At 44.1% G+C, this 17,772-nt stretch overlaps 1 protein-coding gene across 4 annotated transcripts in view; it reads left to right on the top strand.

Moving 5' to 3' along the window:
- Nucleotides 1–17,772, top strand: part of LOC132383244 (zinc finger protein 420-like) — a 97,318-nt gene that overhangs the window by 44,574 nt on the left and 34,972 nt on the right. Inside the window, exon 4 of one of the 4 annotated variants that reach the window (XM_059954178.1) lies at nt 14,062–14,153. The exons of 2 other annotated variants lie outside the window; for them this stretch is intronic. The gene's annotated coding sequence lies outside the window, so the exon portion shown is untranslated. Of the gene's footprint in view, nt 1–14,061; nt 14,154–14,173; nt 14,238–17,772 lie in introns of those variants that run through there. One more of the 4 variants, XM_059954180.1, reaches the window with a different exon arrangement.

Raw genomic sequence — 17,772 nt, forward strand, 5'->3', positions numbered from 1 at the left:
ACGCAAGAAGTCAGGAAAAATTTAATGTTTCTGAATCAGAGACATTATGAAAGTGGATCGAAATCTATGAAAATACTGGTGTGGAAACTGAAAAAAAAGATAGCAGAAAATACAATTCACAGAATTAGGGACCCAAGAACGAAAATGATAAAAAATAAGCTAAGTGAAATTCAAGAAGCTTTTGAAGTGTTTTAAAAAACTCTATATTCCAAAGTTCCAGGGGGAAGCATAACCCAAATTGACACCTTCTTGAATTCTCTAGAGTTACCCACTTTAAGCGAAGAATGAAATCGAACGATGACTGCTGACATAACTGAAGTTGAATTAAAAGCTGCAATTAGTAGGCTTAAATTAAGCAAGTCACCAGGATCAGATGGGTATATGGCAGAGTGGTACAAAGAATTTAAAAATGAGATAATTCCTATTTTACTCCCCACACTGAACTGGGCTCTAAAAAAGGTACAAATGCCACCCAGTTAGAAGGAATTGATAATCTCAGCTATACCGAAAGAAGGCAAGGATAAAATGGAATGTGGGTCATTTAGACCAATATCTGTTCTTAATGTAGATTATAGATTATTTACCTCCATCATGGCCAAACGATTAGAAGAGTTTCTACCCATACTGATATGTAACGATCAGACAGGTTTTAAACGACAACGCCAGACACAAGACAATATACGAAGGACACTTCACATTATGGATCATATACAAAAAAATTAAATCGAAGCAATAGTGATTAGCGTGGACACTGAAAAGGCATTCGATTTGGTTAATTGGAATTTTCTTTACAGAGTTTTACATATATTTGGTTTCCAAGACACAATGATTAAAACTATACAGACATTTTATGACAATCTTACTGCTAGGATTAAAATCAATGGATGTTTATCAAATAGTCTTAGCCTCAAAAAGGGCCCGAGACAGGGTTATGCATGGTCATTGCTACTCTTTGCATTAAATCTGGAATCATTAGCTCAATATATCACACAAAATGAATATATCAGGGGAATTATTATTAAAGGGACAGAGCATAAATTGGCTTGTTATGCGGATGACATTTTGATCTATCTAGGGCAACCAACATACTCTTTACCTCAATTGATGCAATCCTTTGAACAATATGGTCAATTATCAGGATACAAGATCAACATAGATAAAACCCAATTACTTTCATATTACTACAGCCCACCAAGAGAAATTGAAAGTAGATACCCCTGGGCATGGCACACAGAGTCTTTCAAATATTTGGGCACCATTATGACAAAAAATGTGGCAAAATTATCAGAATGTAATTATCAGCCTTTATATAAAAAAATTAAGGAAGATGTGGCAAGATGGAACCTGATCCTTTTTTTCAGTCTCAGTTCAAGGACTGAGTCTATTAAAATGAATATACTGCCCAGACTGTTATATCTCTTTCAGACCCTACCAATAGAGATTAATCAAAATCAATTCAATGAATGGAACAAGATGTTATCAAGGTATATTTGGCAGGGTAAAAGGCCTAGAGTTTGTCTCAAAACTTTGCAATTAGCAAAGGAAAAGGGGGGATGGGGCCTACCTTCTCTTAGAGATTATTATTTTGCAGCACAGTTGAGAGCTGTGATATGTGGGGGAACCCATCATATGATGCTCAATGGAAAAACATTGAGGAGTGGGTACTTCTCATCCCCATACAAGCAATTTTGGCTGATAACAACCTGCAAAGGTAGATAAATACTATTGATAACCCATGGGTGAAATTGACTCTTAAAATATGGAAAATTACTATAAAAGAATATAATCTAGAGGGAGATATTACAATTCTAAAATGGTGTGCAAATGACTCGGATTTTACACCAATTGGATGCTAGATTTAAGGACTGGGCAGCTAAAGGAATAACAGTTCTTTGCAACACAATGAAAGAAGGAACACTGTTCAGTTTTGAAATGCTTAAAGAGAAACACATTAGAAAAACAAGATTTTTATCGGTATTTACGGATGTGACAATATGTTAATAAGACGCTTAAAAATGTAACTAAGGTAAGTACATGTTTGATAGAGCTATTTAGAAAAGCATATAATTCAGATAATGGTAGTAGAATCATTTCAAGCATGTATAAGGGGTTGTTAAATCTTAAAACACATTCGACTTTATACATTAAAACAAAATGGGAGAAAGAAGGAGGGATAATTATATCTGAGGAAGAATGGACAACAATGGAAGTGTACCAGTTCACAGAAATGGAGGGAGCTTGGATGGAAAAACTTGATAAGATATTACACCCTCTCAGAAATCCCATTATGATAGTAACCTCCCTGTTTGCTGGAGAAATTGTGTAAGTCAAAATGCAAATCATTTTCATATATTTTGGAACTGCCCTGTTGTCAAAAACTATTTGAGGGGGATACACAATGCCCTACAAGACATCTTTAAATGTGAAATACCCTTAGAGAGTAAGACCATATATTTTGGATGTATACCTCAAGAATGGTTGAAAAGAGATAAATATTTACTGAATATACTGTTGGTGGCTGGTAAAAAGACTCTTACTAGGAAATGGTTATCACAGGAGTGCCCAACTTTAAATACATGGATGGAAATTACAATGGACATTAGCAAAATGGAGAAGATAACAACATCTGTTAATCATAAGTTGGAACAATTTGGTTCATACTGGGAAAAATAGTTTAACTACATAATGCCTCATAAGGCCTGATTTTATTCTCACAAATCAATGAATATGTTGTAAAAAAAGATCACTCCCTACTTGTACATAGTTCTTTCCTTTTGCTTGTTTTTTCTTTCCACTCTTTTCTATAAGTGTATACCTCAGATAAATACTTTTTGTGGAGATGTATATATTATACATATATATATTATACATATATATGTACAATGTCTGAAATACATCTTATGGAAATGTTTGTTTGATGATGAACTTCAGTAAAAAAAATACAAAAAAAAATTGGTTCATGTTGGCAAAATGCTGGAGGAACTCAGTGGGTCAAGCAGCATCAATGGAGTGGACATTTCCAGTCGAAACACTTCACCTTGCCTAGTCTGTTTATTCGTCTGCTTAGATGGTGTCTGACCTGCTGAGTTCCTGCAGCACTTTCTGTGTGTTCCTGCAGCACTTTCTGTGTGTTCCTCTACAGTTTATTTCCAGAATCCCTTGTGTTGTACAGTATATCTATCTGCATTTGCAAGTGAATTGGACAGTTGTCACACGGAATGCCTGTTTTCAATTAGTATACTGTTTGTGCGAACTTGCTGGGTTAATATAGCTATTCCATTTTCTACATGAAAACACTGATTGCTCAGTGCTTGCCGACACCCTGAATGGCACTTGGCTTACCCACAAATCTCCGCGCTTCAGATATCGGTATCACAGCAACCAAATACGCATGTGTAATAGGAACAAATTGCGCATGCGCTCGGTAGACGACAGGCTCTGGAAAATTGGTCGTAGGTAGGAGCGGGTCTCGGGGTAGGCATTTCATCAGCGCGACTGGGGACAATTGTTACGAGCTCCGGCCACACCGTAACTCCACATCCCGGTCCTTACCCCCTCTCTCAGCCCCAGCCCCCGCCCCCGGGAGCTTTCTGCTCACGAGAAAGGGACGAGCTGGGACCGTATCTGGATAGGCGAGTCTCGTTCAGGATCAGGTCAAAGTTCAAAGTGACATTTATTAGAAGACATACCCGTCATCGCATACAACCCTGAGATTATTTTTTCTATAGACAAGTCTATAGAACAGTAACTAAACAGGATCTGTAAATGTCAGGAATTGTAAACTAAACAAACTGTGCAAGTACAAATATAAATAGCAATAAATAACGAGCGTGAAATAACATGGTGAGTCCTTAATTCAGTGTAGTGATCCCATTTTGTTCCAGAGCCTGATGGTTGAAGAGCAATAACTGCTCTTGAAGCTGGTGGTACGAGTCCTGACGCACCTGTACCTTCTACCTGGTGGCAGCAGCGAGAAAAGAGAATTGCCTGGGATCTTTGATGATGGATGCTGCTTTCAAAGAACAAAGAACAACACAGCACAGTACAGGCCATTCGGCCTAATGTGTTGTGCTGACCCTTAAACCCTGCCTCCTATAAAACCCTCCACCTTAAATTTCTCCATATACCTGTCTAGTAGTCTCTTAAATTTCACTAGTGTATCTGCCTCCACCGCTGACTCAGGCAGTGCATTCCACGCACCAACTACACTCCGAGTAAAAAACCTTCTTCTAATATCCCCCTTGAACTTCCCACCCCTTACCTTAAAGTCATGTTCTTTTGTATTGAGCAGTGGTGCCCTGGGGAAGAGGTGCTGGCTGTCCACTCTACCTATTCCTCTTAATATCTTGTATAGCTCTGTCAAGTCTCTTCTCATCCTCCTTCTCTCCAGAGAGTAAAGCCCTAGCTCCCTTAATCTCTGATCATAATGCATACTCTCTAAACCAGGCAGCATCCTGATAAATCTCCTCTGTACCCTTTTCAATGCTTCCACATCCTTCCTATAGTGAGGCAACCAATACTGGACACAGTACTCCCACGTGTGAACTAACCAGAGTTTTATAGAGCTGCGTCATTACTGTGCGACTCTTAAGTTCTACCCTTTGACTTATGAAAGCGAACACTCCATAAGCTTTCTTAACTACCCTATCTACCTGTGAGGCAACTTTCAGGGATCTGTGGACATGTACCCCCAGATCCCTCTGCTCCTCCACACTGCCAAGTATCCTGCCATTTACTTTGTACTCTGCCTTTGAGTTTGTCCTTCCAAAGTGTACCACCTCACACTTCTCCAGGTTGAACTCCATCTGCCACTTCTCAGCCCACTTCTGCATCCTATCAATGTCAACCCCCACATCCAGGTTGTTAATAAAAATCACAAAAAGTAGAGGTCCCAGAACCGATCCTTGTGGGACATTACTAGTCACAACCCTCCAATCCAAATGTATTCCCTCCACCACGACCCTCTGCTTTCTGCAGGCAAGCCAATTCTGAATCCACCTGGTCAAACCTCCCTGGATCCGATGCCTTCTGACTTTCTGAATAAGCTTACCGTGTGGTAACTTGTCAAATGCCTTACTAAAATCCATGTAGATCACATCCACTGCAGTACCCTCATCTGCATGCCTGGTTCCTATGGCAACATTACATGCAGATGTGCTTAATGGTTGTAAGGGCTTTGCCTGTGATATACTGGGCCAAATCCACCACTTTTTGTAGGATTTTCCGCTCAAAGGCATTGGTGCTTCCCTACCAGGCCATAATTCAGCTGGTCAGCACACTTTTCACCACACATCTATAGAAGATTGCCAAGGTTTTTGATGAATAGCTGAATCCCCACAGGTTCCTGGGAAAGTAGAGACGCTGTTGTGCTTTTTTTGCAATTACATTTATATGGATGGGTCCAAGACAGGTCCTCTGAGACAGTGACACCCAGGAATTTAAAGTTACTGACCCTCTTCACCTCTGATGATAATTGGAACAAGAACCTCTGATCCCTCACCTGAAGTCCACAATCAGTTCCTTGGTTTTACTGACATTGCGGTTGTTATTACACCACTCAGCCAAATATTTAATTTCAGTCTTGTATGCTGATTCATCACCACCTTTGATACAGTCCACAACAACAGTGTTATCAGCAAACTTGTAGATGGTATTGGAGCTGTGCTTAGTCAGTCAGAGGTGTAAAGTGAGTAAAGAAGGGGGCTAAGTACACATCTGTGGTGCTCTGTGCTGATGGAGATTGCGGAGGAGATGTTTTGCCTATACGAACTGATCGGGGTCTACAAGTGAGGAAATCCAGGATCCATTGCACAAGGTGTTATTGAGGCCCAGGTCTTGGAGTTTACTGATCTGGTAACTTCTACTTCACAAAAGGACCACTTGACAATTTTATGGCTAAAAAAAAAAATCTTTATCTGGGACGGAAAATGATATTTACAATACAGAGGCTTTTAGGTACCTCGTGTGACATGGGGTGGAAGTAAAGCCCCACACTGACCCCGGAACCACCTCTCATCACCAATAGCTTTCCGATTAGTATTAACTTACTTTTAATAATACTCACATTAGAACACTTCTCCCCCTTTAAATCCAACATTCCCCAAATATAGAAGAACTGTGAAATAAAAGCAGTAGTATCATTGGAAACTCCATGGAACTGTCTGCCTCTGAGCCTGTATCATGACGCAGGCGCACATGGTCCTGATGTCTGCAGAGAACACGCGCATCAGTCAGCTTAACAACATAGAACCACTCTGCTCAAGAATAACCCCAGGTAGCCATTGCTGATTATTGCTACCGCTGAAGTTTCTCACATAGACATTGTCATCCGATTTTAATTGTCTCTCTCACGCATGTTGATCATGTCCCTCCTTCTGCTTTTTCTCCACTTTTGCCTTCGTGTCCAGGCACAGCAGGTCCAGTCTTGACTTGGGCCTACACCCCATCAGCATCTCTGCTGGAGTGCATGCAGTCGTAGTCTGTGGCATGAGGCAGTATTTAAACAGGAAACGTGAAAGCAGGGTACTAAGAGAATCACCTGTCATTTGCTTCAGGCCTTCTTTCACTGTCTGAACATCCCGCTCAGCCAAACCATTTGAAACTGGGTGGAAAGGGGCCGTCCGAATGTGATGAATGCCATTCTGCTGCATGAACTCACTGAAAAACTCACTGGTGAACGTCGGGACATTATCAGTGACCAGAGTGTCAGGCAATCCGTGGACTGCAAACGCTTGCCTGAGTTTGTCCATGGCCGAGGGGGTTGTGATGTTGCCCATGATGTGAGCTTCTATCCAATTGGAGTGCACATCTACCAGTACAATAAACATATGCCCCATAAAAGGGCCAGCAAAGTCCAAATGTAGCCTAGACCAGGGGGTAGACTGGCTACTCCCATGGGTGCAAGGTAGCTGGTGGTGGCATCTTCTGATTGGTCTGACATTGCGTGCATGATTTTACCTTGTTCTCTAGATCCTGATCCATTCTTGGCCACCAGACGTAGGATCTTGCAAGGCTTTTCATTCGAGACACCCCTGGGTGAGTCTCATGAATTTCTTCCATAATCTGTGAATGGCCAGGGGGAGGCACAATGACCCTCGCCCCCCAGAAACTGCAGCCATTGTGTTTGGCATAAGGCCTCAGTTCCTCTCCTTCCATGACTCTGGGCCAACCTTGTAAAAGGAAAGTCTTGACTTGAGACAGGACTGGGTCCCTCTCTGTCCATGGCTTGATTTGGGTCACCTTTACAGGTGTCTCTGGAGGCACATTTGTAGTAACAGGTGTCTCAGGTAAAGGTAGTCGACTTAGCGCATTGGCGTTTGCGTTATCCCCATTCGCTCTGTACACTGTAGTGTACAGTGACAATGTGAGAGCCCAACTGGCTGAGGCTAGTGGTGGGATGCATCTGGTCTCACTAAAAAGGCTCATCAGTGGTTTATCGTCCATAGAAATTGTGAATGCACGTTCATAGAGGTATTGATGAAAGCGTTTGACCGCAAAAGCAACGGGCAGACCTTCTTTGTCTAGCTGTGAATATCCCTTCTCAGCAGCCATCAGGGTACGTGAAGCAAAACCAATAGGCTTCTCTGAACGGTCCTCCATTACATGTGAGAGAACTGCCCCGACTCCATAGGGTGAAGCATCACATGAAAGGGTGATTGTTGTCTGGGTCGTTGAGTGTAGGAGTTTTTTCATTTCCTTGCAAGCTTCCTCCTGCTCTTCACCCCACTGCCACTTAGTGTCAATAGACAATAGGTGCAGGTGTAGGCCATTCAGCCCTTCGAGACAGCACCGCCGTTCACTGTGATCATGGCTGATCATCCACAATCAGTACCCCGTTCCTGCCTTCTCCTCATATCCCTTGACTCTGCTATCTTTAAGCGCTCTATCTAACTCTATCCAGAGAATTGGCCTCCACTGCTTTTTGAGGCAGAGTATTCCGCAGATCCACAACTTTCAGGTGAAAAAGTTCTTCCTCAACTCCATTCTAAATGGCCTACCCCATATTCTTAAACTGTGGCCTCTGGTTCTGGACTCCCCCAACATCGGGAACATTTTTCCTGCCTCTAGCATGTCCAATCCCTTAATAATCTTATATGTTTCAATCAGATCCCCTCTCATCCTTCTAAATTCCAGTGGATAGAAGCCCAGTCGCTCCAATCTTTCAACATATGACAGTCCCACCATCCCAGGAATTAACCTCGTGAACCTATGCTGCACTCTGTCAATAGCAAGAATGTCCTTCCTCAAATTTGGAGACCAAAACTGGTGTGGTCTCACCAGGGCCCTGTACAACTGCAGAAGGACCTCTTTGCTCCTATACTCAACTCCCCTGGTTATGAAGGCCAACATGCCATTAGCGTTCTTCACTGCCTGCTGTACCTGCATGCTTACTTTCAGTGACTGATGAACAAGGACACCTAGATCTCATTGTACATCCCTTTCCTAACTTGACACTATTCAGATAGTAATTTGCCTTCCTGTTTGTGCCACCGAAGTGGATAACCTCAATTTATCCACATTAAACTGCATCTGCCATGCATCTGCCCACTCAACCAACCTGTCCAATTCACCCTGCATTCTCCTAACATCCTCTCACATTTCACACTGCTACCCAGCTTTGTGTCATCTGCAAGTTTGCTAATGTTACTTTTAATCCCTTCATCTAAATCATTAATGTATATTGTAAATAGCTGCGGTCCCAGCACCAAGCCGTAGTCACTGCCCACCATTCTAAAAGGGATCCGTTAATCCCCACTCTTCCCTACAGACTTTACTGTCTGCCAACCAATTTTCTATCTGTGTTAGTACCCTACCTCCAATACCATGTGCTCTAATTTTGCCCACTAATCTCCTGTGTGGGACCTTATCAAAGGCTTTCTGAAAGTCCAGGTACACCACATCTACTAGCTCTCCCTTGTCCATTTTCATAGTTATATCCTCAAAAAACACCAGAAGATTAGTCAAGCATGACTTCCCCTTCGTAAATCCGTGCTTACTCGGACCGATCCTTTTATTGCTATCCAAATGTGCCGCTATTTCATCTTTTATAATTGACTCCAGCATCTTCCTCACCACTGATGTCAGGCTAATTGGTCTATAATTCCCTGTTTTTTCTCTCTCCCTCCTTTCTTAAAAAGTGGGATAACATTAGCTACCCTCCAATCCTGAGGAACTGATCCTGAATCTATAGAACATTGGAAAATGATTACCAATGCGTCCACGATTTCTTGAGCCACCTCCTTAAGTACCCTGGGATGCAGACCATCAGGCCCGGGGAATTATCAGCCTTCAGTCCAATCAGTCTACCCAACACCATTTTCTGCCTAATATGAATTTCCTTCAGTTCCTCCATTACCCTAGGTCCTCTGCCCACTATTACATCTGGGAGATTGTTTGTGTCTTCCCTAGTGAAGACAGATCCAAAGTACCTGTTCAACTCGTCTGCCATTTCCTTGTTCCCCATTATAAATTTACCTGTTCCTGTCTTCAAGGGCCCAACTTTGGTCTTAACTAATTTTTTCCTATTCACATACCTAAAGAAGCTTTTACTATGCTCCTTTATTTTCTTAGCTAGCTTACCTTTGTACCTCAACTTTTCTCCCCATGTTGCCTTTTTAGTTATTTTTTGTTGCTCCTTAAAAGTTTCCCAATCCACTGGCTTCCTGCTCATTTTTGCTATGTTATACTTCTTCTCTTTAATTTTTATACTGTCCTTGGCTTCCCTTGTCAGCCATGGTCACTCCCTACTCCCCTTAGAATCTGTCTTCCTCTTTGGAATGAACTGATCCTGCACCTTCTGTATGATTCCCAGAAATACCTGCCATTATTGCACCGTCATCCCTGCTAGGGTATCCTTACAGTCAACTTTGGCAGGCTCCTCCCTCATGGCTCCATAGTCCCCTTTGTTCAACTGTAATGCTGATACTTCCTATTTCCCCTTCTCCCTCTCAAATTGTAGATTAAAGCTTATCATATTATGGTCACTACCTCCTAATGGCTTCTTTACCTTGAGTTCCCTTATCAAATCCAGTTCATGACACAACACTAAATCCAGAATTGCCTTCTCCCTGGTAAGTTCCACTACAAGCTGCTCTAAGAATCCATCTCAGAGGCACTTCACAAACTCCCTTTCTTGGGGTCCAGTACCAACCTGATTTTCCCAGTCTACCTGCATGTGGAAATCCCCTATAACAATTGTAGCATTACCTTTGCGACATGCCAATTTTAACTCTTGATTGAACTTGCACCCTATATCCAGGCTACTATTTGGGGGCCTGTAGATAACTCCCATTAGGGTCTTTTTGCCCTTACAGTTCCTCAGTTCTATCCATACTGACTCTACATCTCCTGACTCTATGTCAACCCTCGCAAAGTACTGAATTTCATTCCTTACCAACAGAGCCACCCCACCCCCTCTGCCCACCTGTCTGTCCTTTCGATAGGACGTACACCCTTGAATACTCATTTCCCAGCCTTGGTACTCTTGCAGTCATGTCTCTGTTATTCCTACAACATCATACTTGCCAATTTCCAACTGAGCCTCAAGCTCATCCACTTTATTTCTTATACTTTGTGAAGCAGCTTGTATAGTGGGGCCAAAACTTTGAGAGGTCAGGAAGAAACTTGCCATAATAATTCATCATGCCCCAAAATGATCTGAGTTCAGTGACGCTGTTGGGGCTTGGGGCCTCCCTGATAGCTCTCACTTTGTTTTCCACTGGGCAAAGCCCCTCAGCTGTAATCTTGTGTCCCAGGTAGGTCACACTTGGAGCCAGGAATAACAATCGCAGCCCTGCATCTGAGAGCCTCTTCAGCACTAAGTTAGTCAGATATTCCCCCTCCGTGGCTCCCGTGATCAAAATATCATCAAGATACACTGCTACGTGTGGAATCCCCTGCAGCAAAGAGTCCATTGTCCTTTGGAAAATGGCGGGGCTAGACGCCACTCCAAACACCAGGTATTTGAATAATCCCTTGTGTGTATTGATTGTGACGTACTCCTTTGAATCCTCGTCGAGCAGCAGCAGTTAGTAGGCGTGGCTCATGTCCAGCTTTGTGAACAGCTTACCCTGACAGGGTCGCAAACAGGTCATCCACCCGTGGCAATGGGTACTCCTCCAGCTTAGAGACCCGATTCACCGTAACCTTGTAGTCCCCACATGTCTTCACCGTTTTATCTGCCTTCAAAACTGGAACAATAGGAGCTGCCCAGCTTGAAAACTGGATGGGCTCAATGATGCCCAGCCCCTGTAAACATTCCAGCTCCTCCTTGACTTTGCCTTTCATGGCATAGGGCACCGACCTGGGCTTAAAAAAATATGGTGTGGCCTCAGGGTCGGCATGGAGTTTCACTGTCACGCCCTTCAGTGTGCTCACCTCGTCCCTGAAAACTTCACTATACCGCTGCAGAATGTCCTCTGTCATTTGTTCATGCCAGTTGAGCCGGATTTTGCTAAGCCAAACGCGGTCCAAAAGACTGGGCACACTGCCCTTAGCTATCACCAGCCTGGCTTCAGCCTTCTGACCCTCCGCTGAAATATCCACATATAACACCCTTAAATGAGGTATGGGCTGTCTCATATAGGTCCTGAGTTTGAGCTTTGACGGTCTGATGGGAGGCAGGTTGGACCCCATGTACTCCTGTCGGTCTCCTCACTAATGACCAATGCAGTAGCCCCTAAATCTCAAACTTAATGTCCTTTCCCCGAAAGTAACTGTGGCATAATATGGTACAGGTAGTTCCTCATCCGTTTCCGCCCCAAACATGTAGGCACACACTGCCTCCTCGTCTGCTTCTAGATGTTGTGTGACTGCCTGAGCCTGTTGAGCTTTCCTCTGCCCAGGCTTAACCTTATCCTTTAAGCTCCTGAACTTTTTAGCTAAGTGTCCCTTTTTGCTACAATCATGGCAGGCAGTATCTTTGAATTTGAAAATATTTGCACAGTGCGTCCCTCCACACCAAAAACATTCCACCCGCTTTGCCTGGTCACCAGTCTTCCTCCTGACTTGGAGCACTGCCGCAGACTGCGACCACCCCCCCCCCCCCCCCATGTCCTTTCTGGATATCCTTGGCATTATTAGAAGCCATCTCCATGCCTTGGGCAATCTCTAGCATTGTACGGCATAATTATTAATGCTGCATACTAATTTATCACGGAGCCTGTGAACCAACACGGCTCCAAAATCACAATGCTATGACAGTTGCCGAAGCTCAGCCACAGAATTAGCCAGACTGACCTGGCTTCTGGACGTGGCTGTGAAACTTGAACCGTTGGACTATCATCGAAGGTTCCGGATTGTGGTGGTTTCCTACGAGCTTGATTAGTTCATCATATGAAATTTCTCCTGGTTTCCATGGTTTGGCTAAGTTCCTTATCAACTTTTAAGTCTTTGCCCCACACACACTGAGGAGAATAGAGCACTTCTTAGCCTCCTCAGTAATTCCATAGTGTCCCAACCTTTCTTCATCCTCCAGCCAGTTCTCGCCTCCCTCCACAAATTCTCCGATCGTCCCGAATGTAGCCATCCGAATGCAAGGCTCCTCACCCATTCACAGCTCCTGATCGAAACGAGCCGACATGTCCACAAAACCAGTTCACCTCGTCGCCAAAAGTATGTGGTAACTTTACAAAAGGTCCACTCGACAATTTTATGATCAAAAGAACATCTTTATCTGGAACGGCAAATGATATTTACAATACAGAGGCTTTCAGGTACCTCGTGCGGCCTGGGTGGTGGAAGTATATACAATGCACACCAGAAGTAAAACCCTGCTGACCCTGGAACCAGCCTCTTGTTACCAATAGCTTCCTGATTAGTATTAACTTACTTCTAAGAATACTCACATTACAACAACTGAGTAGTTCAGAGGGGATGATGATGTTAAATGCTGAGCTGTAATCAGTAAAGAGCATCTTGATGTTTGCATCTTTGCTGTCCAGATGTTTCAATGAGCCAATGAGATAGCATCTGCTGTAGACTGTTGCTTTTGTAGATGAATTGAAGCAGACTGAATTTGAATTGACTGTATTTCTGACATCCTTCACATACATGAGGTGTAAAAATCTTTACGTTACTTCTCTGTCTAAATGTGCAATGTGCAATCGTAATAATTTATAATAATTATAATAAATAGAACAGTTAATGTAACATAGAAATACACTCAAATCAGCGTGATTTAGTCAGTCTGATGGCCTGGTGGAAGAAGCTGTCCTGGAGCTTGTTGTTCCTGGCTTTTATGCTGTGGTACTGTTTCCTGGATGGTAGAAGCTGGAATAGTTTGTGGTTGGGGGTGACTTGGGTCTCCAGTGATCCTTTGGGCCCTTTTTATGCACCTGTCTCTAAATGTCCTGAATAGTGGGAAGTTCACATCTACTGATGTGCTGGGCTGTCCGCACCACTCTCTGCAGATTAAGGGAGGTACAGTTCCCATACCTGGAAGTGTATCCCATACCAGCCAGTCAGGATGCTCTCAATTGTGCCCCTGTAGAAAGTTCTTAGAATTTGGGGGCCCATACTAAACTTGCTCAACCATCTGAGATGAAAGAGGCGCTGTTGTGCTTTTTTCACCGCACAGCTGGTGTACAGGCTATGTGAGGTCCTCGCTGATGTGGATGTCCTCTCAACCAGCTCCTTCATTTTTGCGACATTGAGGAGTTGTTGTTTCCTTGACACCACTGTGTCAGAGAGGTGATTCCTTTCCTGTAGGCCACCTCATTATTGTTTGAGATAAGGCCAATCAATGTAGTGTTGTCAGCAAATTTAATCAGCAGATTAGAGCTGTGGGTGGCGACACAGTCATGGGTATACAAGGAGTAAAGGAGGGGACTTAGTACACAGCCCTGAGGGGATCCTGTGTTGAGAGTCAGAGGGTTGGAGGTATGGGAGCTCACACTTCCCCACCTGCTGGCGATCTGACAGGAAGTCCAGGATCCAGCTGCACAAGGCAGGGTCAAGGCCGAGGTCTCTGAGCTTCCTGTCGAGCCTGGATGGAACTATGGTGTTGAATGCTGAACTGTAGTCCAAGAACAGTATTCTCACATCAGCATTCTTCTTCTCCAGATGTGTAAGGATGGTATGTAGAGCAGTGGCTACTCCGCCAGGAGCTGATATGCTTCAACACCAGCCTCTCAAAACACTTCATCACTGTGGATGTAAGTGCCACTGGGCGATAGTCGTTAAGATGGGTTACCATGTTTTTCTTGGGCACCGGTACGCTTGAAGCCTACTTGAAGCAGGTGGGTACCACATGCTGCCAGAATGAGAGGTTGATGATGTCTGTGAATACACTATTCAGTTGGTCAGAACAGCTCTTCAGTACTCAGCCAGGTACTTCACCCGGACTGAATGCCTCCTTGGATTCACTCTCTTGAAGGCAGCCTGCACGTCATCTTCAGGTACTGAGACCAAAGGGTCATCGGGAGACATGGGGGTATGTGATGGTTCTTCCCTGTTCTGGTGATCAAAGTGAGCTTAGAAGGCATTGAGCTCATCTGGAATTGAAGCTTTGTCCTTAGATTTAACTTTGTAGGAGATTATGGCATTCAAACCCTGTCATAGCTATTGAGCATCCCTCATTGACTCCAGTCTAGTCCGGAATCTCCACTTCGCCCGAGAGATGGCTTTCCAGAGATCATACCTGCATCTCTTGTAGCAATCTTCATCTTCAGACATGAATGTCTTTGTTCTGGCTCTCAGCAGGTTCCAGATTTCATTGTTCACCCAGGTTTCTGATTGACGAAAACCCTGAATGATTTTGTGAGGGCACACTCATCCACAACTGTTTTAATAGAGTCCATAATGACCCTGTGTGGTCATTCAGGTCCTCAGGTGAGTTCTTGAACTTGGCCCACTCCACTGACCCAAGGCAATCCTGTAACCGTTCCTTAGCCTCCCACAACCACCTCTTGGTTATCTTGATCTCTGGAGCCTTGCTGTTCAGGATCTGTCTGTATGCAGGTAGTAGGGGTACAGCCAAATGATCTGCCTTGCCAAAATGCAGACTCGGGAAGGAACAATAGGCATTCCTTATTGTGGTGTAGCAGTGGTCTAGTGCTTGGGACCTCTACTGGAATAGGTTGTGTGCTGGAGAAAGTTGGGCAGGGTTTTCTTCAAACAGGTATCTTGTTGGCCTGGATAAAATTGCCAACAATAATTTGAAATGCATTGGGATGAACTGTTACTTGTTTACAGCCAACATCGGCTGCTGATGGTATATAAACTGTGGTCAGGATCGCGGATGATAGTTTGCCTTCCAGGTGCCAGGGTCTGGGATGTTTCTGTTCGTGTCCATGTGGTACATATTGGTACCAAAGACATAGGTAGGAAAAGGGAGGAGGTCCTGAAAAGGGACTACAGGGAGTTAGGAAGGAGGTTGAGAAGCAGGACCTCAAAGGTAGTAATCTCAGGATTACTGCCTGTGCCACATGACAGTGAGTTTAGGAATAGAGTGAGGTGGAGGATAAAGGTGTGGCTGAGGGATTGGAGCAGGGAGCAGGGATTCAGATTTCTGGATCATTGGGACCTCTTTTGGGGCAGGTGTGACCTGTATAAAAAGGACAGGTTGCACTTCAATCCGAGGGGGATCAATATCCTGGTGGGAAGGTTTGCTAAGGCTACTAGGGAGAGTTTTAACTAGAATTTCTGGGGGTTGGGAACCAAACTGAAGTGACGGAGGAAAGGGAGGTTGGCTCACAAATATAGAAAGCTTGGAGGATAGGCAGGTGATAGAGAAGGGACACGCTCAGTTCGATGGTTTGAAATGTGTCTATTTTAATGTGAAGAGTATCATTAATAAAGCGGATGAGCTTAGAGCATGGATCAGCATTTGGAGTTATGATGTGGCCATTACAGAGACTTGGATGGTGCAGGGGCAGGAATGGCTACTTCAAGTGCCAAGTATTAGATGTTTCAGAAAGGATAAGGATGGAGGCAAAACAGGTGGGGGCGTGGCACTGTTGATCAGAGATAGTGTCAGGGCTGCAGAAAAGGAGAAAGTCATGGAGGGGTTGTCCATGGAGTCTCTGTGGGTGGAAGTTAGGAAGGAGTCAGTAACTCAAATGGGTGTTTTTTATAGACCACCCAGTAGTAACAGGGACATCGAGAAACAGATAGGGAGACAGATTCTGGAAAGGAGTAATAATAATCGGGTTGTTGTGGTGGTCGATTTTAATTTCCCAGATATTGATTGGCATCTCCCTAGAGTGAGGGGTTTATATGGGGCAGAGTTTGTTAGGTGTGTTCAGGAAGGTTTCTTGACACAATATGTAGATAAGCCTACAAGAGGAGAAGCTGTATTTGATCTGGTATTGGGAAACGAACCTGTTCAGGTGCCAGGTCTCTCAGTGGTAGAGCATTTTGGAGATAGTGATCACAATTCTATCTCCTTTACCATAGCATTGGAGAGGGATAGGAACAGACAAGTTAGGCAAGTGTTTAGTAAGGGGAAATATGAGGCTATCAGGCAGGAACTTGGAAGCATAAATTGAAAACAGATGTTCTCAGGGAAACGTACAGAAGAAATGTGGCAAATGTTCAGGGGATATTTGCATGGGGTTCGGAGTAGTTGCGTTCCAATGAGACAGGGAAAGGATGGTGGTGTACAAAGGCTGGTGTAAATCTAGTCAAGAAGAAAAGAAGAGTTTAGGAAAGGTTCAAAAAACTAGGTAGTGATGTGAATCTGGAAGATTATAAGGCTAGCAGGAAGGAGCTTACGAGTGAAATTAGGAGAACCAGAAGGGGCAGTGAGAATGCCTTGGTGGACAGGATTATGGAAAACCCCAAGGCATTCTACCAGTATGTGAAGATCAAGAGGATAAGACGTGAGAGAATAGGACCAATCAAGTGTGACAATGGAGAAGTGTGTATGGAACCGGAGGAAATAGCGGAGGTACTTAATGAATACTTTGCCATGGTATTCGCTATGGAAAAGGATCTTGGTGATTGTAGGGATGACTTGCAGTGGACTGAAAAGCTTGAGAATGTAGATAGTAAGAAAGGGAATGTGCTGGAGCTTTTGGAAAGCACCAAGTTGGATAAGTCACCAGCACTAGACAGGATGTTCCCCAGGCTACTGTGGGAAGTGAGGGAGGATATTGTTGAACCTCTGGCAATGATCTTTGCATCATCATGAGAACAGGAGAGGTTCTGGAGGATTGCAGGGTTGCAGATGTTGCTCCTTTGTTCAGGAAAGGGAGTGGGGATAGCCCAGGAAATTATAGGCCAGTGAGTCTTACTTCAGTGGTTGGTATGTTGATGGAGAAGATCCTGAGAGGCAGGATTTATGAACATTTGGAGATGGCGCTATGGATGGCCGCCACAGTACTGCGCTCTCTGGTATTGTTGTTTTTTTTCTGATTTGCCCTATTTTCTGCAATTCCTCTCTGATTACATACAGCAGAGAGGAACTTCTAAAGATTAGTGAATTTGCCACCAACTGTTCTGCACCGTTTATGGATAGTTTTATGGAGGTTTTGGTCCGAGGTGCTGCAGCAGCTCTGACTAGTCTGCGTGCGAGATGCCGTAGAGGGAAGTGAGCTTGTTAAACTGAGACGGCGGGGATTTCGATCTGCGCTCCCGTCGATTCACCTGGTCCTGTTTGTTGAGTTCAGCTCGGCGTTTAACACCATCGTCCCAGAAATCCTCCACTCCAAACTCACCCAGCTTACTGTCTCCCCCGCCATCTGTCAGTGGATCACAAGCTTCCTGACTGACAGGATGCAGCAAGTGAGGGTGGGGAGCATCATCTCTAGCAACCGGACAATCAGTACCGGT

This window comes from Hypanus sabinus, chromosome 29, assembly GCF_030144855.1.
Source record: "Hypanus sabinus isolate sHypSab1 chromosome 29, sHypSab1.hap1, whole genome shotgun sequence".
Taxonomy (NCBI): Eukaryota; Metazoa; Chordata; class Chondrichthyes; order Myliobatiformes; family Dasyatidae; genus Hypanus; species Hypanus sabinus.